The sequence below is a fragment of the Sinohyriopsis cumingii genome, chromosome 2, assembly GCF_028554795.1.
Source record: "Sinohyriopsis cumingii isolate HCF-2022 chromosome 2, ASM2855479v2, whole genome shotgun sequence".
NCBI lineage: Eukaryota > Metazoa > Mollusca > Bivalvia > Unionida > Unionidae > Sinohyriopsis > Sinohyriopsis cumingii.
In genome coordinates, this window is record NC_142962.1 from 88889838 (window position 1) to 88912973 (window position 23136).

Consider the following 23136-nt stretch of genomic DNA (forward strand, 5'->3'; position numbering starts at 1 on the left):
CGTTCCAGGCCAGAGCCTTCGTCTCACACCAATCTTGGCTGAGAGCTCTCTCCTCCAGAACATCCACCCAGAAGTCAAAGTCACTTAAACAGAAATAGGAATTATAATGAGTTACATATAACTATAATCAATCGGATTAAAATTATTCATTATTTGGGATGAGGTTAGATCAACAGTAAATGAGTCTGCTTAATTACGTTATCTTCACGTGAAAACTATCGGAATATTTTCTTTCAGTCAAGTGAGTGGTGTCTTTTTTAATTTGTTGATGCGGCCTTCAAAACGAAAAGAGTAGTGCTTCGACTCTGCAGTTGCCGGTTAGTTTGCTTGACTGAGTGCAATGATGTGTGTCTGCTGATTGAAAGCCGTCGTGTGATTTTGAATAGTTTTAGTTCTCCGTTTTCCATTATCTAAACTTTCACATTAATCTGTCATTATTATATTTATTTAGCTCTAGATAAATAAGGAATTAAACAGAACCTTTAAACTTGAGCGATGGAACAAAAATATGGTCCTACAGTAGGAAAAGGAAAAAAGCACTTATTTTGAAAGTATTTCTTTGATTTATTTGAAGCTACGTATGGTTGTCGGGTCATGCTGAAATAAACAAGCACCATTCGTGTAATATAATGAAACCAAAGCGTTCTTTTACAGAGCTCTATTTTGATGACTATGTAATAGGCAGAATGGCAATAATTTATCTTTGATCTCGAGATTAATAATCAATTTAAACAATGAGAATGCAAATGCACATGCCGAATCTCTTTTCCGACCTACTTACCATAAACAATAGATACTATTGATAGTAGCGTTTGGTTACCTCGAATGCCATGTAAATGGTGTGTGTGTGGTGTCGATATGTGGGGAGGAGAGTCAACCAACCATTCATTTTCTTTCACAATTTTATGCTATTATTTATAAATTACTCACGTTAATGCTGAATATGACTTCGGGAGATCACTCATTACTTGAAAATCCACCATTTCATCAAATTTGAAAAGATTAGACTTGGAAAATCAGAGATTTCTTTCTGTCAACGTGACCACGTTTAGCAAGCTTTGTGCACAACGTAAGGATAAGAAACGTCCTCTTGGAAACGCTGCGTCATAGATTACGTCACTAATGAGTGACGCAGTTTTTCGTCATTCTCAGCTAAACGTTTCGACGAAGGCCTCTCGCTGATTATGATTTTGATTTCGATATGATTATAATTGGTAGCTTGAATGAAGGAACATAAAGTTAATTAAATATTAATTGTTCGTTTTCATTTCTCTTTATGAGTCCGATGAAAGCAGTATCTAAAACTATAATTTGCAGCTTACCTATTCATTGCTTGTTGCTGTTTTCCATAAACATAGACATACCCACACTTTCCCCACTCAGTTCCTGTAACTTCGTCTCACAACACACACATTTTAAAGGGACGCGGTGCTTTGCTTAAAGAGCCTGTCAACCCTTCCAGCATACCTTCAAATATTAGCTTCGTACCTTTTTTCTTTTCTACTTCTTTTTTCGGGAGGGGGTAGTGATGAAAGGTAATTGTTAACTACATTTTCTCTTTTGTTTGTTTAAATATATTTAATTTTCTTTCGATGTATCAGCAATACATATCCAACGAAATTTCAGCCACACTACCTGAAAGTAACATAGAGGTATACCAACATTCTCTCCAATGTACATGTTGCAAATGTAACCAACTTCACCTTATACCCACTACTCTTTCAGAAGTTCATAATATCTGTAGATCGCCTCCTCACGCATCAGATTCTGGAGGTCCCCGGTTCGAACTCCGGCCGAGTCATACCAAAGACTTACGAAAATGGTAGTAACAGCTGCCTCGCTAGGCCCTCAGCATTAAAAGCTTAGTGCTAGGACTGGCCGGCCTGGTGTAAGGATAATATGACATTATGGGACATCATGCTACATGTCTGCGGCATGATGCCCTAGTTCTAGACATCACTATAAACTGCCACACTAAAGACATCGTAGCGATATGAGTGAAAAATTGTTAAAGCTACGTTAAAAATCCATATCACACACACACACACACACACACACACTCATGCTGTAATATCTTAAATGGAGAATCAGTCTGAATTTGTTGTGTTCGGTATTTGATTTGGATTAGAATTATTTATTCCAATAATTTATATGTGGTATTACAAAGTGCTCAATAATATTCTTGTACAGTGATACTAACTTGGAATTATAGTCAATTCAAACAAGGATATATTGGGTTATATTTTTGTGATTCATCGAAAGACTGTTGGCACATCATAACACATCAGGCATTTGTTACGTTACATTTCGAGAATACAGGCACATCAATGATGAGTCGTTTCTATGATAAATGCATTTGCATTATTTCGATTAAAGTGGTTGTTTATCTTGACTCATCCGTATTTTTGTGCAAAATTGAATGAGCATGTAACACTCAAATTTAATAAAGAAATATACGATAGAGATTTGCGTCTGTGCCACGAGTGTGTGTGTGTGTGTGTGTGTGCGTGCGTGTCTTTGTGATTCGGTTGTTAAGGTAGCTTTAAATATTTTCAGTCATATCGCTACGATGTCTGCAGTGTGGCAATTTATTGTGATGTCTAGCACTGGGGCATCATACCGAAGACAAGTAGCATCATTACCCACTAAGCAACATCATGCTGAAACCAGGCCAACCAGTCCAAACACTAACATCTTAATGCTGAGCGACAAGCATTGCCATTTGTATGTCTTTAGTATGACTCGGCCGTGATTCGCACCCGCGACCTCCCGCATCCGACGTGGACGCTCTAATCATTTACACCACGGGATAGGCCTATAAGACAGCAGCGTTACATTATATATTAATGATATACGACGAGGTGCAAAAAGTTTTCATTAAGAAGCCTCGTCTCCTTTTAATGAAATATGTATACAGCGAGTGGTATATCATTGATACAGCGTAGATACTATACATACATACGAACCTCACATCCCTACCGATTGTGTTCGCTACAAAATGTAGTTCTGTGCCTTTTGTGGCTATTTTTTATCTAGTGATGTATACATGTAACAATAATCCCCGTTTTCTAAATGAATCTAATAAGGTAGACAATTTGATCGCAATCATTTCTTTTTTCCGTTCCCAAAACCCTCTCATGTATTAGTTACAAAATATGCAGAAATCTGGAGAGAGAGAGAAAAAGAATTAGTACTGGATGAAAAACTTGAAATAAAACTTACACCAAGTGATTTCCAACAATATGGTTCCTTGTAAAGCTATGAGTGCACTTTCCTTGGGATTTATTTACAGTGTTTATGTAATAATTGATACAAAGTTGCAAACTATGTCGCCTTTGTACGGAAATATCTCGGTTACGTGGTAAACATACTTTGATGTATTTAATCTTTTCTTATTGTTGTTTCATAAACCTATTATAATGTTCTGAAAATCGATTATAATTAATTAAAAATGAAAATGTCCAAACGCAACCCCCATTCTCTCTCTCTCTCTCTCTCTCTCTCTCTCTCTCTCTCTCATTGTAACAAGATAGTTGGGAAAATCCACGAAAAGCTAGCCTCCTTTTCATTTCATGAAAAATTTATACATCATGTGTCTTCGATCATAGATTCGCAGTACAATATATATATATATATATATATATATATATATATATATATATATATATATATATATATATATATATATATATATATATATATATATATTTGTGTGTGTGTATGTGCACGTATGTATGCATATATGTATGTATCTATGTATATATCTATGTATGCATGTATGCATGCATGTATATATGTATGTATGTATGTATGTATGTATGTATGTATGCGTGTGTGTTTTTTGTGGGGGTGGGGAGCGCGCGCGCGCCCGCTTTCCAGTTCATGTATTGAAATCATTTAGTAAACTTAGCAGGATCTCACTTATGTTGAATATGTATTCCTTATTCCTCCCTGTGCTCTCGCATCGTCTTAATCGATGATCTGCAGGTAATACGTTACTCACTCAATGATAAAGGGAAGGTATGTGTGCCTGTGTCTGTGTCTGTGTCGGTGTCTGTTTGTGTGTGGTGAATCCCTGAAGCTAACTTGATTATTTAATAATAACACACAAAATATGATAGGCTATTTTGTTTATTCGCTGAATCAGGATAATTCACATTCGCTAAACATAATAAGGTTATTGAGACAGAATAATTCTCTCTCTCTCTCTCTCTCTCTCTCTCTCTCTCTCTCACACACACACACACACACACATGGACAAATGAATTTATCATGATCAATATTCAGTGACAGGGCCTTTGCTGGCCAAAACAATGTAAGATTTTTAGACATGATTCGCATCATTCATTACGTTTTTACTAGAACAAAAATTAATGAATTTGCATGCGTATACAATATTTACATTTTTGTTAGAAAATACCCGACAATTGTTATTCGGCTAATACCGTCTGCAGATTTTCTTTAAAACAAGTCGGGGTTGAGAGCTCACATACTTTACGGGGAAAAACCCGATTTTGTTCTTGCTAAAAGGAAAGGTTCTCTTATAAAAACCGAGTGCCAGCCCAAGTACATTGGCATCCGTCAGTTGGTTGACCACCATCCCTGTGGATAAAATGTTAATACATTAGTACATTGCGTGTCAGTGAGTTAAGTTGTTGCTAAAAGTATGGAGCAGCAAGATGTTTTTATCTTTATTTTTATTGGTATTGTTCCTGCTAAATATACAGTCAGTAGAAAGGAGCTTTCCGTATATTCCGTATTACGAGGAGGATTTAAATCCTGGTTTGAATTTATAAATAGTACTTGTTGAAAAGAAAATGACCCCTTTTCATTTTTCCTGCCTTTATCCGGCTGGGTCATTTACAGACAACTCAGTCACATATATCTACAGAGATTTGTAGAATTTTATATCTTTGGTCAAAATGACGCTACCGATTGGCGATAAAATTAGTGAAGATACAGAGAGAAAATCTAATACTTTTCAGACTGTACTAAATAATGTTATCCCTTTGAAAAACAAAGAAAAAAGATCACCAACACCAATAACAATATCATCCCAAGGAAGGGCAATATATTACAAAGAGTGTCACAAAGGCTGCACCAAAACAATGTTTACTGTATTTCTCAATTGCCAAGCACGATAGTCATTTCAAATGCTATAAAAATTGACCATATTGGAACAATATGCTTTCAGAATGTATTACAATATGATTTGCTTCTCTAGAAGTAAAATATTATGAAATCTTACCTTTTTTGCATGTGAGCTCGTGTTTTCCACTGGCCTTATGATCATGTACAACTGTCACTTGTTGTTTGAGAGGTGTAGACAAGTCTGAAAGATTTAATGAAATATGCACATGTTTCTGTATTAAAAAAATGACCTTAACTGATGAACTGCGATGTTTCACTCATTTGTTCATTGGTCGAGAGGTTAGAATAATTGTACCGTATGTTGGAAAGTCAGACAACCGGTATAGCACACAATGACACGCTTGCTTTGCGCCTCTGCTGTTCTTGGTTCGATGCCGTCTCCGTCACATTTCTTTAAATCGATAGTGTCAACTGCATTCTCTTGTTTCAATCACATCTATTACAACGTTTTCGATATAGGAGAGAGTTTTATATAAGCCAGGAGAACTTCTATAGAAATGAAGTCAAGTTTAAGCTCCAAACAAATTCAGTACTAAACGTTATTGTTTATACCAACCAAGTGTCTGCATTTTTAAGCTGGATTACAAAGGAGTAATGTGCCTGTTTCATATAAATATCTCCAAACATATTTCTTATTTATTTTAATTTATTTATCGATTTTAATATCTAACCTGATGATATCACTTGGGACTGTCTTGTATCTTGGTCGACTTCATGCCATTTAAAGCCAGGAGGCTGAAACACGGAGTCAGCAAGACCAGAATACTCTGGAGAACAAGATAACGAAAATTATTAATAGCGATAATAGTGTCCTTCAAAATAGACGAAAGCGACGACAAAGTAATATGTATTAACTGTTGATGCATGTTAAGTTCGTAGACTTTTGTGTTACACGTTGACATTGGTTGAGTTCTGCACCTGTCAAGTACACGCTCGTAATACTAGATATCAACATTATTAACATTTTTCGTTGTGGACATTTCTTGTCAAACATTTGTTGCATTTTTATGAAGTAAGAGTTTAACGTTGTTTTTTTCTGAGTTCATCGTGGTATAAACTGTCACTTGCCGACTCACACAGCAAATAACACCCGAAGGGCGTTATGTAAGCTGTGTGAGTCGGCAACTGACAGTTTATACCACGATGAACTCAGATAAAAAAACGTTAAACTCTTATAATTGAAATTGTAATCATTGGTTATGTTATTTTGTTTGCATCATTGAAAAAACAGAAATCTTAATTGAGCGTAGTAATACATATTTGTGGTTTTTCTGTTACGTAGCTATTTATAGCACTTGGGATGTCCTGCTTGATCGCAATAAGGTCATCATAATACCAGTCCTTCAACCAATGGAAGCCAAATTTTTTCAATTATTTTTTGTTTGTTTGTTAGAATGTTGTTTTTCTTTAATGCTTACTTCATGTCTGCCTTAACTGGCGGTGTTTATCTTATGTTGTACACGTGACTATTTATAGAAGTGGAAAAGTAGTTCTCCTTACAGTTCATACAGAAATGAACGCAATTCGTTTTGATCACGTGGTAACATTCTGACCAATGGAAATGTTACTTTCCTGAACCAGCTACTGGCATTGCAATTATCGTATTATGAACTTCATATTACTGTGTACATGCTGAAATATCTACTTACCCAAATATGACTCTTTGTCATTGCCCTTCTGTGTCATGGATTTTCCTTTCGGTTCAAATCCAAGAACTTGTTTTACCTCTACACCAATGTCAGTGTCCCTCTATTTTGAAAAAGAAAATATATACATAACCGTTTGACACCTATTTACCTAATTAGTTTGTAACCTATGGAACTGAGTGGTTCTCTTTAAACTACTTAGAATTCAAAGGTTAGTTTCAAGCTGTGAAACTGGTTTTATATAAAACGGAGTTGAATATAAAGATACGTTTGCTGCAGTATTAAAGTTTGGTTCCTATATCAAAGCAGAATAGGAAGAAGAGGGAAAGAATAGTTGGTAAAAGAGTATAGATTATAATGCCCAATCATGAGTAATGCAAGTTTCGACGAAAATCAGAAATAACATTGCATTATAGTCTATTCGTTTTAGGGTCAATCATTAGAAAATCAATACAAGAGACGAGATTTTTACGGAATTTTTCTTCCAAACTCTGTAGAAGCCTTGAAGAAATTAAATTATGTAAATTTCCTTGAAAGAATGACGAAACCTAGTATGATAAAACACTATACAGAATAAATTGAATCATCTTTGATAAAATATCGTCATTTATTACTTACATTTTTTTGTAGTGTTGTGAATAATCGTCTATTGAACTCAAAAAGTGCTTCAACTGCATCATGTGCATTGACACCAAGGACTCGCACAAATGCATCTAAATATCGATTTCTGTAATAATGATAATAAAAATAATAATAATAATAATAACGATTGCAAAAGCTCTATCTTTCTTTTTATACTGATTTATACCATTTCAAGCCTTACAGAAAAGAAAGCAAACATACGGTTAAGAAAATATTCTCCCTTCAGTGGGACGTTAAAATTTAATGTTGTTCATTTGACTTTAGAAGGTAAATTACAGTGACCATTTCACGGGTGTGATACAGCTGAATCCAGATATACACTTACAATGCATTTTTTTTTCTCTCAATGGGTATAGTGCTAAAGAGGATACAAACAGGCCATGAAGGACGAAAACAAATTTCACAGTTTAGAACGAATATATATATATATATATATATATATATATATATATATATATATATATATATATATATATATATATATATATATATATATAAACACTGAGTTTCAAAATGATGAAATGTCCACGAACAAAGTGTCAGTAATTTCAAAATGGAAGAAGATAAAGATGGCCGAGATTATCTCTTTCAAGATAAGATAAAGCTCTTCGGCTAACTGCAGATAGAGGAATGTCACTCTCCAATTAGACATCATGTAAATTACAAAGAAATTTCAAAAGAAAGATATTCAGAAAATAGAAAAAATCATTACATAAATCACAACTGTTTTACTCCATTCACAGTTTGGTAAATGTATAAAAATTATATAGTATAGCACGATTCCAGATAAAGATTGCACTTGAGTATCTTAAACGAAGTATAGATTATTGCAATTGCATAAAGAATGCATTCATACCCAACACTATTTTCGGTGGAAGTGAAGGAAGGTTCGATGCACCGAGAGAGCTGTGTTCTCCATGTGTCGAGAAAATACTGTACTTTTCTCACGGCTACTCGCTTGGACACATATTCGTATTTCTCCATAACCTAACAGAAAGTGGATAGGAGATAGAGTAAGAAAAGCGGATTGGAGAATACCTCCAATGATCGATTTTCCTTCTTTTTTTACAATAAATTGTTTTTGAAAGTATAAACAACACTAAGGCATATCAGCAGTACCTTCAACTTCTAAACTGTGCATCGTTTACATGGTTTAGAGAAGAAACAGGATTATAAGGATTGTATATGGAAGATAGGATTATAAGATTTATAGTTGGGAAACATGATTATAGTAACTTGGAGGTTTCCGTGTAACAAATGAACACGTATATAACTGAGCTGAAGAACAATATACATTTTTCATGTAATTTAACTGAGGAAAGACGGCAGCAAAATCCGTGATCACTTTGTATCTCTTGTGAAAAATCTCCAGTGTTTACACATACAAGGGTAGGTGATGGTCAGTCCAAGACTGTTGGTTTATCTTGGGTTCTCAGGTTTCCTCTACCTTAAGTCACTTCATGCCAACATCTGAGCCGCTGAGAGTGTGTTATGTGAATTGTCAGAAGTTATTATTAAACGCATGTAACAATAAGTGAACATTAAAAAGAAACAGCATTACCGTGATCATCTTCACCTTCGAAGTCTGCTCTAATTCTAGGGCCTTCACAAAACAGTTGGCGGCTTCCTTTGCCTTGACCTTAAGGGCCTGTTTTAAGACCTCCTTGGATCCCGTTTGTGACTCTATGCGGATTAACGCGTTCTTATATATCTGTAAAAAAAATGTCAAGAAATGAAATTGTTTTAAAAGTATAACGAATCTCCATAATGTCCATTAATTGAATGAGTTAATGCAACTGACTACCAATAGATTACAAATATAAGAAAACATTTTTCTGCCGACTTGTAGAATTATGAGATTACATCACACCATCGTCGTCGTAGTCATCGTCAGTATTATTATTATTGTTGTTGTTATTCTCGACCTTATTGATGGTGTTTGTCATCAAAGAAAATTACGATCATTCAGATTAGGTAGGAATGAATATACGTGATGAAAAATACGTCTACAAGAGATATATTCCTTTGCATGCATACATGTACATAGTTACATGATACTGAAATTACACAATTTTGCCTTGCCGGCCTGAAGAATTCCTCTGTAGTAAAGACTTTGTTGGAATGAGCAAAGAACCAATATTGTTAAAAACGTCTGTTCAATGCTCTAAGAAATGGCACTGTATTTTTATCCAGGTGAATATAGGTACATAATAGTTTCGTATTCTCACCCGCCGCCTGTCCTCAGTCTGTTCGTATGCCTGTATGTACGTTTTTCTGGTCTTCTTAAGGGCTTTTCTCAGAATGTTCAAGATCATCTTCTCCTCGGAACATAAAGAGAATCTGAAATGGAACATTTGTAAAGTATTTACCAAATTAAGGATGTTTTGAGAACATTTAAAATAACAAGTAAGCCACTAGACAAATGCACCTCTAAACTGTATGAAAAGAAACTAGAAAGAAGTTCGAAATGTCACTAAAATTTGAGAGACATTTTAGGTTTTGCTTACAGAGAGAGAAATCTTCGGTCTCGTGTAGATCATTTACGATTACAACGCTTGTATTATCAAATAATTTCCAATTTTAATTGATATAAAACTCAGCTTGAATCTTTATAGTCAAAGAGAAACGTTGTGAATTTAAATTCTATTAAAAAGAAAACGAATTTACCCAAGCAGCAGATAACGTTTAACATAATTTGGACAGACGAATTCCATCCCATTCCAAACAAACACCAGTCATCAAATATCTAGTTTTCTATTAATCAAACAGAACTTTGATCAATATGTGCACCAAACGGAAGACGAAACCCTTGAATTTAACGGTATAAAATAAATTAGTAGATTTCAAGATGTATAGTGCACTAGAACAAATTATACTTCCTATACTAACTTCCTTAAGACTCTGGATGCGTCCAGGCATATAGAGACGTCCTTTTCGACATCCAAATGTTGCATAGCAACACCATAAAAGAAGGAAGGGAAAGCTCTGGAGATGACAGGATAATCTGAAGTAACGAAAAGCAAGCGTTACAGATTATAACCTTTAAAGATTGAAAATAATAAATGAAATCAGTACAATTTAACTGTCAATCACAAAAGGTGTTGTAGGAGTGCGTGTGTGTGGTTTGGATTTTTAACGTAGCTTTAACAATTTTTCAGTCATATCGCTACGATGTCTGCAGTGTGATAGTTTAGAGTGATCTCTAGCACTGGGGCATCATGCCGCAGACAAGCCAGGCAGCTGTTAGTACCATTTTTGTAAGTCATTGGTATCACTGGGCCGGGGATCGAACCCACGACCTCCCGCATCCGAGGCGGACGCTCTAACCACTAGGCCACCGAATGGTTGTTTTAGGAGAAGATATGTCAGATATATATCAATTACTTGTAATGTGTTGCTAGAATATTGAGAGAGAGAGAGAGAATATGTAGTGAGATATATACCTCTGGCCATCTCCAGACGTGTTTGAAGCTTCTCGTTCCAGGCCAGAGCCTTCGTCTCACACCAATCTTGGCTGAGAGCTCTCTCCTCCAGAACATCCACCCAGAAGTCAAAGTCACTTAAACAGAAATAGGAATTATAATGAGTTACATATAACTATAATCAATCGGATTAAAATTATTCATTATTTGGGATGAGGTTAGATCAACAGTAAATGAGTCTGCTTAATTACGTTATCTTCACGTGAAAACTATCGGAATATTTTCTTTCAGTCAAGTGAGTGGTGTCTTTTTTAATTTGTTGATGCGGCCTTCAAAACGAAAAGAGTAGTGCTTCGACTCTGCAGTTGCCGGTTAGTTTGCTTGACTGAGTGCAATGATGTGTGTCTGCTGATTGAAAGCCGTCGTGTGATTTTGAATAGTTTTAGTTCTCCGTTTTCCATTATCTAAACTTTCACATTAATCTGTCATTATTATATTTATTTAGCTCTAGATAAATAAGGAATTAAACAGAACCTTTAAACTTGAGCGATGGAACAAAAATATGGTCCTACAGTAGGAAAAGGAATAAAGCACTTATTTTGAAAGTATTTCTTTGATTTATTTGAAGCTACGTATGGTTGTCGGGTCATGCTGAAATAAACAAGCACCATTCGTGTAATATAATGAAACCAAAGCGTTCTTTTACAGAGCTCTATTTTGATGACTATGTAATAGGCAGAATGGCAATAATTTATCTTTGATCTCGAGATTAATAATCAATTTAAACAATGAGAATGCAAATGCACATGCCGAATCTCTTTTCCGACCTACTTACCATAAACAATAGATACTATTGATAGTAGCGTTTGGTTACCTCGAATGCCATGTAAATGGTGTGTGTGTGGTGTCGATATGTGGGGAGGAGAGTCAACCAACCATTCATTTTCTTTCACAATTTTATGCTATTATTTATAAATTACTCACGTTAATGCTGAATATGACTTCGGGAGATCACTCATTACTTGAAAATCCACCATTTCATCAAATTTGAAAAGATTAGACTTGGAAAATCAGAGATTTCTTTCTGTCAACGTGACCACGTTTAGCAAGCTTTGTGCACAACGTAAGGATAAGAAACGTCCTCTTGGAAACGCTGCGTCATAGATTACGTCACTAATGAGTGACGCAGTTTTTCGTCATTCTCAGCTAAACGTTTCGACGAAGGCCTCTCGCTGATTATGATTTTGATTTCGATATGATTATAATTGGTAGCTTGAATGAAGGAACATAAAGTTAATTAAATATTAATTGTTCGTTTTCATTTCTCTTTATGAGTCCGATGAAAGCAGTATCTAAAACTATAATTTGCAGCTTACCTAGTCATTGCTTGTTGCTGTTTTCCATAAACATAGACATACCCACACTTTCCCCACTCAGTTCCTGTAACTTCGTCTCACAACACACACATTTTAAAGGGACGCGGTGCTTTGCTTAAAGAGCCTGTCAACCCTTCCAGCATACCTTCAAATATTAGCTTCGTACCTTTTTTCTTTTCTACTTCTTTTTTCGGGAGGGGGTAGTGATGAAAGGTAATTGTCAACTACATTTTCTCTTTTGTTTGTTTAAATATATTTAATTTTCTTTCGATGTATCAGCAATACATATCCAACGAAATTTCAGCCACACTACCTGAAAGTAACATAGAGGTATACCAACATTCTCTCCAATGTACATGTTGCAAATGTAACCAACTTCACCTTATACCCACTACTCTTTCAGAAGTTCATAATATCTGTAGATCGCATCCTCACGCATCAGATTCTGGAGGTCCCCGGTTCGAACTCCGGCCGAGTCATACCAAAGACTTACGAAAATGGTAGTAACAGCTGCCTCGCTAGGCCCTCAGCATTAAAAGCTTAGTGCTAGGACTGGCCGGCCTGGTGTAAGGATAATATGACATTATGGGACATCATGCTACATGTCTGCGGCATGATGCCCTAGTTCTAGACATCACTATAAACTGCCACACTAAAGACATCGTAGCGATATGAGTGAAAAATTGTTAAAGCTACGTTAAAAATCCATATCACACACACACACACACACACACACACACACACACACATGCTGTAATATCTTAAATGGAGAATCAGTCTGATTTTGTTGTGTTCGGTATTTGATTTGGATTAGAATTATTTATTCCAATAATTTATATGTGGTATTACAAAGTGCTCAATAATATTCTTGTACAGTGATACTAACTTGGAATTATAGTCAATTCAAACAAGGATATATTGGGTTATATTTTTGTGATTCATCGAAAGACTGTTGGCACATCATAACACATCAGGCACTTGTTACGTTACATTTCGAGAATACAGGCACATCAATTATGAATCGTTTCTATGATAAATGCATTTGCATTATTTCGATTAAAGTGGTTGTTTATCTTGACTCATCCGTATTTTTGTGCAAAATTGAATGAGCATGTAACACTCAAGTTTAATAAAGAAATATAAGATAGAGATTTGCGTCTGTGCCACGAGTGTGTGTGTGTGTGTGTGTGTGTGTGTGTGTGTGTGTGTGTGTGTGTGTGTGCGTGTCTTTGTGATTCGGTTGTTAAGGTAGCTTTAAATATTTTCAGTCATATCGCTACGATGTCTGCAGTGTGGCAATTTATTGTGATGTCTAGCACTGGCGCATCATACCGAAGACAAGTAGCATCATTACCCACTAAGCAACATCATGCTGAAACCAGGCCAACCAGTCCAAACACTAACATCTTAATGCTGAGCGACAAGCATTGCCATTTGTATGTCTTTAGCCGTGATTCGCACCCGCGACCTCCCGCATCCGACGTGGACGCTCTAATCATTTAGACCACGGGATAGGCCCATAAGACAGCAGCGTTACATTATATATTAATGATATACGACGAGGTGCAAAAAGTTTTCATTAAGAAGCCTCGTCTCCTTTTAATGAAATATTTATACAGCGAGTGGTATATCATTGATACAGCGTAGATACTATACATACATACGAACCTCACATCCCTACCGATTGTGTTCGCTACAAAATGTAGTTCTGTGCCTTTTGTGGCTATTTTTTTATCTATTGATGTATACATGTAACAATAATCCCCGTTTTCTAAATGAATCTAATAAGGTAGACAATTTGATCGCAATCATTTCTTTTTTCCGTTCCCAAAACACTCTCATGTATTAGTTACAAAATATGCAGAAATCTGGAGTGAGAGAGAAAAAGAATTAGTCCTGGATGAAAAACTTGAAATAAAACTTACACCAAGTGATTTCCAACAATATGGTTCCTTGTAAAGCTATGAGTGCACTTTCCTTGGGATTTATTTACAGTGTTTATGTAATAATTGATACAAAGTTGCAAACTATGTCGCCTTTGTACGGAAATATCTCGGTTACGTGGTAAACATACTTTGATGTATTTAATCTTTTCTTATTGTTGTCTCATAAACCTATTATAATGTTCTGAAAACCGATTATAATAAATTAAAAATGAAAATGTCCAAACGCAACCCCCCTTCTCTCTCTCTCTCTCTCTCTCTCTCTCTCTCTCTCTCTCTCATTGTACCAAGATAGTTGGGAAAATCCACGAAAAGCTAGCCTCCTTTTCATTTTATGAAAAATTTATACATCATGTGTCTTCGATCATAGATACGCAGTACATTATATATATATATATATATATATATATATATATATATATATATATATATATATATATATATATATATATATATATATATTTGTGTGTGTGTATGTGCACGTATGTATGCATATATGTATGTATGTATATATCTATGTATGCATGCATGCATGCATGTATATATGTATGTATGCATGCATGCATGCATGCATGTATGTATGTATGTATGTATGTATGCGTGTGTGTTTTTTGTGGGGGTGGGGAGCGCGCGCGCGCCCGCTCTCCAGTTCATGTATTGAAATCATTTAGTAAACTTAGCAGGATCTCACTTATGTTGAATATGTATTCCTTATTCCTGCCTGTGCTCTCGCATCGTCTTAATCGATGATCTGCAGGTAATACGTTACTCACTCAATGATAAAGGGAAGGTGTGTGTGCCTGTGTCTGTGTCGGTGTCTGTTTGTGTGTGGTGAATCCCTGAAGCTAACTTGATGATTTAATAATAACACACAAAATACGATAGGCTATTTTGTTTATTCGCTGAATCAGGATAATTCACATTCGTAAAACATAATATGGTTATTGAGACAGAATAATTCTCTCTCTCTCTCTCTCACACACACACACACACACACACACACACACACACACATGGACAAATGAATTTATCATGATCAATATTCAGTACAGGGCCTTTGCTGGCCAAAACAATGTAAGATTTTTAGACATGATTCGCATTATTCATTACGTTTTTACTAGAACAAAAATTAATGAATTTGCATGCGTATACAATATTTACATTTTTGTTAGAAAATACCCGACAATTGTTATTCGGCTAATACCGTCTGCAGCTTTTCTTTAAAACAAGTCGGGGTTGAGAGCTCACACACTTTACGGGGAAAAACCCGATTTTGTTCTTGCTGAAAGGAAAGGTTCTCTTATAAAAACCGAGTGCCAGCCCAAGTTCATTGGCATCCGTCAGTTGGTTGACCACCATCCCTGTGGATAAAATGTTGATACATTAGTACATTGCGTGTCAGTGAGTTAAGTTGTTGCTAAAAGTATGGAGCAGCAAGATGTTTTTATTTTTATTTTTATTGGTATTGTTCCTGCTAAATATACAGTCAGTAGAAAGGAGGTTTCCGTATATTCCGTATTACGAGGAGGATTTAAATCCTGGTTTGAATTTATAAATAGTACTTGTTGAAAAGAAAATGACCCCTTTTCATTTTTCCTGCCTTTATCCGGCTTGGTAATTAACAGACAATTCAGTCACATATATCTACAGAGATTAGTATAATTTTATATCTTTGGTCAAAATGACGCTACCGATTAGCGATAAAATTAGTTGAGATACAGAGAGAAAATCTAATACTTTTCAGACTGTACTAAATAATGTTATCCCTTTGAAAAACAAAGAAAAAAGATCACCAACACCAATAACAATATCATCCCAAGGAAGGGCAATATATTACAAAGAGTGTCACAAAGGCTGCACCAAAACAATGTTTACTGTATTTCTCAATTGCCAAGCACGATAGTCATTTCAAATGCTATAAAAATTGACCATATTGGAACAATATGCTTTCAGAATGTATTACAATATGATTTGCTTCTCTAGAAGTAAAATATTATGAAATCTTACCTTTTTTGCATGTGAGCTCGTGTTTTCCACTGGCCTTATGATCATGTACAACTGTCACTTGTTGTTTGAGAGGTGTAGACAAGTCTGAAAGATTTAATGAAATATGCACATGTTTCTGTATTAAAAAATGACCTTAACTGATGAACTGCGATGTTTCACTCATTTGTTCATTGGTCGAGAGGTTAGAATAATTGTACCGTATGTTGGAAAGTCAGACAACCGGTATAGCACACAATGACACGCTCGCTTTGCGCCTCTGCTGTTCTTGGTTCGATGCCGTCTCCGTCACATTTCTTTAAATCGATAGTGTCAACTGCATTCTCTTGTTTCAATCACATTTAACGCCTCTATTACAACGTTTTTGATATAGGAGAGAGTTTTATATAAGCCAGGAGAACTTCTATAGAAATGAAGTCAAGTTTAAGCTCCAAACAAATTCAGTACTAAACGTTATTGTTTATACCAACCAAGTGTCTGCATTTTTAAGCTGGATTACAAAGGAGTAATGTGCCTGTTTCATATAAATATCTTCAAACATATTTCTTATTTATTTTAATTTATTTATCGATTTTAATATCTAACCTGATGATATCACTTGGGACTGTCTTGTATCTTGGTCGACTTCATGCCATTTAAAGCCAGGAGGCTGAAACACGGAGTCAGCAAGACCAGAATACTCTGGAGAACAAGATAACGAAAATTATTAATAGCGATAATAGTGTCCTTCAAAATAGACGAAAGCGACGACAAAGTAATATGTATTAACTGTTGATGCATGTTAAGTTCGTAGACTTTTGTGTTACACGTTGACATTGGTTGAGTTCTGCACCTGTCAAGTACACGCTCGTAATACTAGATATCAACATTATTAACATTTTTCGTTGTGGACATTTCTTGTCAAACATTTGTTGCATTTTTATGAAGTAAGAGTTTAACGTTGTTTTTTTCTGAGTTCATCGTGGTATAAACTGTCACTTGCCGACTCACACAGCAAATAACACCCGAAGGGCGTTATGTAAGCTGTGTGAGTCGGCAACTGACAGTTTATACCACGATGAACTCAGATAAAACAACGTTAAACTCTTATAATTGAAATTGTAATCATTGGTTATGTTATTTTGTTTGCATCATTGAAAAAACAGAAATCTTAATTGAGCGTAGCAATACATATTTGTGGTTTTTCTGTTACGTAGCTATTTATAGCACTTGGGATGTCCTGCTTGATCGCAATAAGGTCATCTTAATACCAGTCCTTCAACCAATGGAAGCCAAATTTTTTGTTTGTTTGTTAGAATGTTGTTTTTCTTTAATGCTTACTTCATGTCTGCCTTAACTGGCGGTGTTTATCTTATGTTGTACACGTGACTATTTATAGAAGTGGAAAAGTAGTTCTCCTTACAGTTCATACAGAAATGAACGCAATTCGTTTTGATCACGTGGTAACATTCTGACCAATGGAAATGTTACTTTCCTGAACCAGCTACTGGCATTGCAATTATCGTATTATGAACTTCATATTACTGTGTACATGCTGAAATATCTACTTACCCAAATATGACTCTTTGTCATTGCCCTTCTGTGTCAAGGATTTTCCTTTCGGTTCAAATCCAAGAACTTGTTTTACGTCTACACCAATGTCAGTGTCCCTCTATTTTGTAAAAGAAAATATATACATAACCGTTTGACACCTATTTACCTAATTAGTTTGTAACCTATGGAACTGAGTGGTTCTCTTTAAACTACTTAGAATTCAAAGGTTAGTTTCAAGCTGTGAAACTGGTTTTATATAAAACGGAGTTGAATATAAAGATACGTTTGCTGCAGTATTAAAGTTTGGTTCCTATATCAAAGCAGAATAGGAAGAAGAGGGAAAGAATAGTTGATAAAAGAGTATAGATTATAATGCCCAATCATGAGTAATGCAAGTTTCGACGAAAATCAGAAATAACATTGCATTATAGTCTATTCGTTTTAGGGTCAATCATTAGAAAGTCAATACAAGAGACGAGATTTTTTACGGAATTTTTCTTCCAAACTCTGTAGAAGCCTTGAAGAAATTAAATTATGTAAATTGCCTTGAAAGAATGACGAAACCTAGTATGATAAAACACTATACAGAATAAATTGAATCATCTTTGATAAAATATCGTCATTTATTACTTACATTTTTTTGTAGTGTTGTGAATAATCGTCTATTGCACTCAAAAAGTGCTTCAACTGCATCATGTGCATTGACATCAAGGACTCGCACAAATGCATCTAAATATCGATTTCTGTAATAATGATAATAAAAATAATAATAATAATAATAACGATTGCAAATACTCTATCTTTCTTTTTATACTGATTTATACCATTTCAAGCCTTTCAGAAAAGAAAGCAAACATACGGTTAAGAAAATATTCTCCCTTCAGTGGGACGTTAAAAATTAATGTTGTTCATTTGACTTTAGAAGGTAAATTATAGTGACCATTTCACGGGTGTGATACAGCTGAATCCAGATATACACTTACAATGCTTTTTTTTTCTCTCAATGGGTATAGTGCTAAAGAGGATACAAACAGGCCATGAAGGACGAAAACAAATTTCACAGTTTAGAACGAATATATATATATATATATATATATCTATATATATATATATATATATATATATATATATATATATATATATATATATATATATATATATATATATATATATATATATATATATATATAAGCACTGAGATTCAAAATGATGAACTGTCCACGAACAAAGTGGCAGTAATTTCAAAATGGAAGAAGATAAAGATGGCCGAGATTATCTCTTTCAAGACAAGATAAAGCTCTTCGGCTAACTGCAGATACAGGAATGTCACTCTCCAATTAGACATCATGTAAATTACAAAGAAATTTCAAAAGAAAGATATTCAGAAAATAGAAAAAATCATTACATAAATCACAACTGTTTTACTCCATTCACGGTTTGGTAAATGTATAAAAATTATATAGTATAGCACGATTCCAGATAAAGATTGCACTTGAGTATCTTAAACGAAGTATAGATTATTGCAATTGCATAAAGAATGCATTCATACCCAACACTATTTTCGGTGGAAGTGAAGGAAGGTTCGATGCACCGAGAGAGCTGTGTTCTCCATGTGTCGAGAAAATACTGTACTTTTCTCACGGCTACTCGCTTGGACACATATTCGTATTTCTCCATAACCTAACAGAAAGTGGATAGGAGATAGAGTAAGAAAAGGGGATTGGAGAATACCTCCACTGATCGATTTTCCTTCTTTTTTTACAATAAATTGTTTTTGAAAGTATAAACAACACTAAGGCATATCAGCAGTACCTTCAACTTCTAAACTGTGCATCGTTTACATGGTTTAGAGAAGAAACAGGATTATAAGGATTGTATATAGAAGATAGGATTATAAGATTTATAGTTGGGAAACATGATTATAGTAACTTGGAGGTTTCCGTGTAACAAATGAACACGTATACAAGTGAGCTGAAGAACAATATACATTTTTCATGTAATTTAACTGAGGAAAGACGGCAGCAAAATCCGTGATCACTTTGTATCTCTTGTGAAAAATCTCCAGTGTTTACACGTACAAGGGTAAGTGATGGTCAGTCCAAGACTGTTGGTTTATCTTGGGTTCTCAGGTTTCCTCTACCTTAAGTCACTTCATGCCAACATCTGAGCCGCTGAGAGTGTGTTATGTGAATTGTCGGAAGTTATTATTAAACGCATGTAACAATAAGTGAACATTAAAAAGAAACAGCATTACCGTGATCATCTTCACCTTCGAAGTCTGCTCTAATTCTAGGGCCTTCACCAAACGGTTGGCGGCTTCCCTTGCCTTGACCTTAAGGGCCTGTTTTAAGACCTCCTTGGATCCCGTTTGTGACTCTATGCGGATTAACGCGTTCTTATATATCTGTAAAAAAAAATGTCAAGAAATGAAATTGTTTTAAAAGTATAACGAATCTCCATAATGTCCATTAATTGAATGAGTTAATGCAACTGACTACCAATAGATTACAAATAGAAGAAAACATTTTTCTGCCGACTTGTAGAATTATGAGATTACATCACACCATCGTCGTCGTAGTCATCGTCAGTATTATTATTATTGTTGTTGTTATTCTCGACCTTATTGATGGTGTTTGTCATCAAAGAAAATTACGATCATTCAGATTAGGTAGGAATGAATATACGTGATGAAAAATACGTCTACAAGAGATATATTCCTTTGCATGCATACATGTACATAGTTACATGATACTGAAATTACACAATTTTGCCTTGCCGGCCTGAAGAATTTCTCTGTAGTAAAGACTTTGTTGGAATGAGCAAAGAACCAATATTGTAAAAAACGTCTGTTCAATGCTCTAAGAAATAACACTGTATTTTTATCCAGGTGAATATAGGTACATAATAGTTTCGTATTCTCACCCGCCGCCTGTCCTCAGTCTGTTCGTATGCCTGTATGTACGTTTTTCTGGTCTTCTTAAGGGCTTTTCTCAGAATGTTCAAGATCATCTTCTCCTCGGAACATAAAGAGAATCTGAAATGGAACATTTGTAAAGTATTTACCAAATTAAGGATGTTTTGAGAACATTTAAAATAACAAGTAAGCCACTAGACAAATGTACCTCTAAACTGTATGAAAAGAAACTAGAAAGAAGTTCGAAATGTCACTAAAATTTGAGAGACATTTTAGGTTTTGCTTACAGAGAGAGGAATCTTCGGTCTCGTGTAGATCATTTACGATTACAACGCTTGTATTATCAAATAATTTCCAATTTTAATTGATATAAAACTCAGCTTGAATCTTTATAGTCAAAGAGAAACGTTGTGAATTTAAATTCTATTAAAAAGAAAACGAATTTACCCAAGCAGCAGATAACCTTTAACATAATTTGGACAGACGAATTCCATCCCATTCCAAACAAACACCAGTCATCAAATATCTAGTTTTCTATTAATCAAACAGAACTTTGATCAATATGTGCACCAAACGGAAGACGAAACCCTTGAATTTAACAGTATAAAATAAATTAGTAGATTTCAAGACGTATAGTGCACTAGAACAAATTATACTTCCTATACTAACTTCCTTAAGACTCTGGATGCGTCCAGGCATATAGAGACGTCCTTTTCGACATCCAAATGTTGTAAAAGAAGGAAGAGAAAGCTCTGGAGATGACAGGATAATCTGAAGTAACGAAAAGCAAGCGTTACAAATTATAACCTTTAAAGATTGAAAATAATAAATGAAATCAGTACAATTTAACTGTCAATCACAAAAGGTGTTGTAGGAGTGCGTGTGTGTGGTTTGGATTTTTAACGTAGCTTTAACAATTTTTCAGTCATATCGCTACGATGTCTGCAGTGTGATAGTTTAGAGTGATCTCTAGCACTGGGGCATCATGCCGCAGACAAGCCAGGCAGCTGTTAGTACCATTTTTGTAAGTCATTGGTATGACTGGACCGGGGATCGAAACCACGACCTCCCGCATCCGAGGCGGACGCTCTAACCACTAGGCCACCGAATGGTTGTTTTAGGAGAAGATATGTCAGATATATATCAATTACTTGTAATGTGTTGCTAGAATATTGAGAGAGAGAGAGAGAGAGAGAATATGTAGTGAGATATATACCTCTGGCCATCTCCAGACGTGTTTGAAGCTTCTCGTTCCAGGCCAGAGCCTTCGTCTCACACCAATCTTGGCTGAGAGCTCTCTCCTCCAGAACATCCACCCAGAAGTCAAAGTCACTTAAACAGAAATAGGAATTATAATGAGTTACATATAACTATAATCAATCGGATTAAAATTATTCATTATTTGGGATGAGGTTAGATCAACAGTAAATGAGTCTGCTTAATTACGTTATCTTCACGTGAAAACTATCGGAATATTTTCTTTCAGTCAAGTGAGTGGTGTCTTTTTTAATTTGTTGATGCGGCCTTCAAAACGAAAAGAGTAGTGCTTCGACTCTGCAGTTGCCGGTTAGTTTGCTTGACTGAGTGCAATGATGTGTGTCTGCTGATTGAAAGCCGTCGTGTGATTTTGAATAGTTTTAGTTCTCCGTTTTCCATTATCTAAACTTTCACATTAATCTGTCATTATTATATTTATTTAGCTCTAGATAAATAAGGAATTAAACAGAACCTTTAAACTTGAGCGATGGAACAAAAATATGGTCCTACAGTAGGAAAAGGAAAAAAGCACTTATTTTGAAAGTATTTCTTTGATTTATTTGAAGCTACGTATGGTTGTCGGGTCATGCTGAAATAAACAAGCACCATTCGTGTAATATAATGAAACCAACGCGTTCTTTTACAGAGCTCTATTTTGATGACTATGTAATAGGCAGAATGGCAATAATTTATCTTTGATCTCGAGATTAATAATTAATTTAAACAATGAGAATGCAAATGCACATGCCGAATCTCTTTTTCGACCTACTTACCATAAACAATAGATACTATTGATAGTAGCGTTTGGTTACCTCGAATGCCATGTAAATGGTGTGTGTGTGGTGTCGATATGTGGGGAGGAGAGTCAACCAACTATTCATTTTCTTTCACAATTTTATGCTATTATTTATAAATTACTCACGTTAATGCTGAATATGACTTCGGGAGATCACTCATTACTTGAAAATCCACCATTTCATCAAATTTGAAAAGATTAGACTTGGAAAATCAGAGATTTCTTTCTGTCAACGTGAACACGTTTAGCAAGCTTTGTGCACAACGTAAGGATAAGAAATGTCCTCTTGGAAACGCTGCGTCATAGATTACGTCACTAATGAGTGACGCAGTTTTTCGTCATTCTCAGCTAAACGTTTCGACGAAGGCCTCTCGCTGATTATGATTTTGATTTCGATATGATTATAATTGGTAGCTTGAATGAAGGAACATAAAGTTAATTAAATATTAATT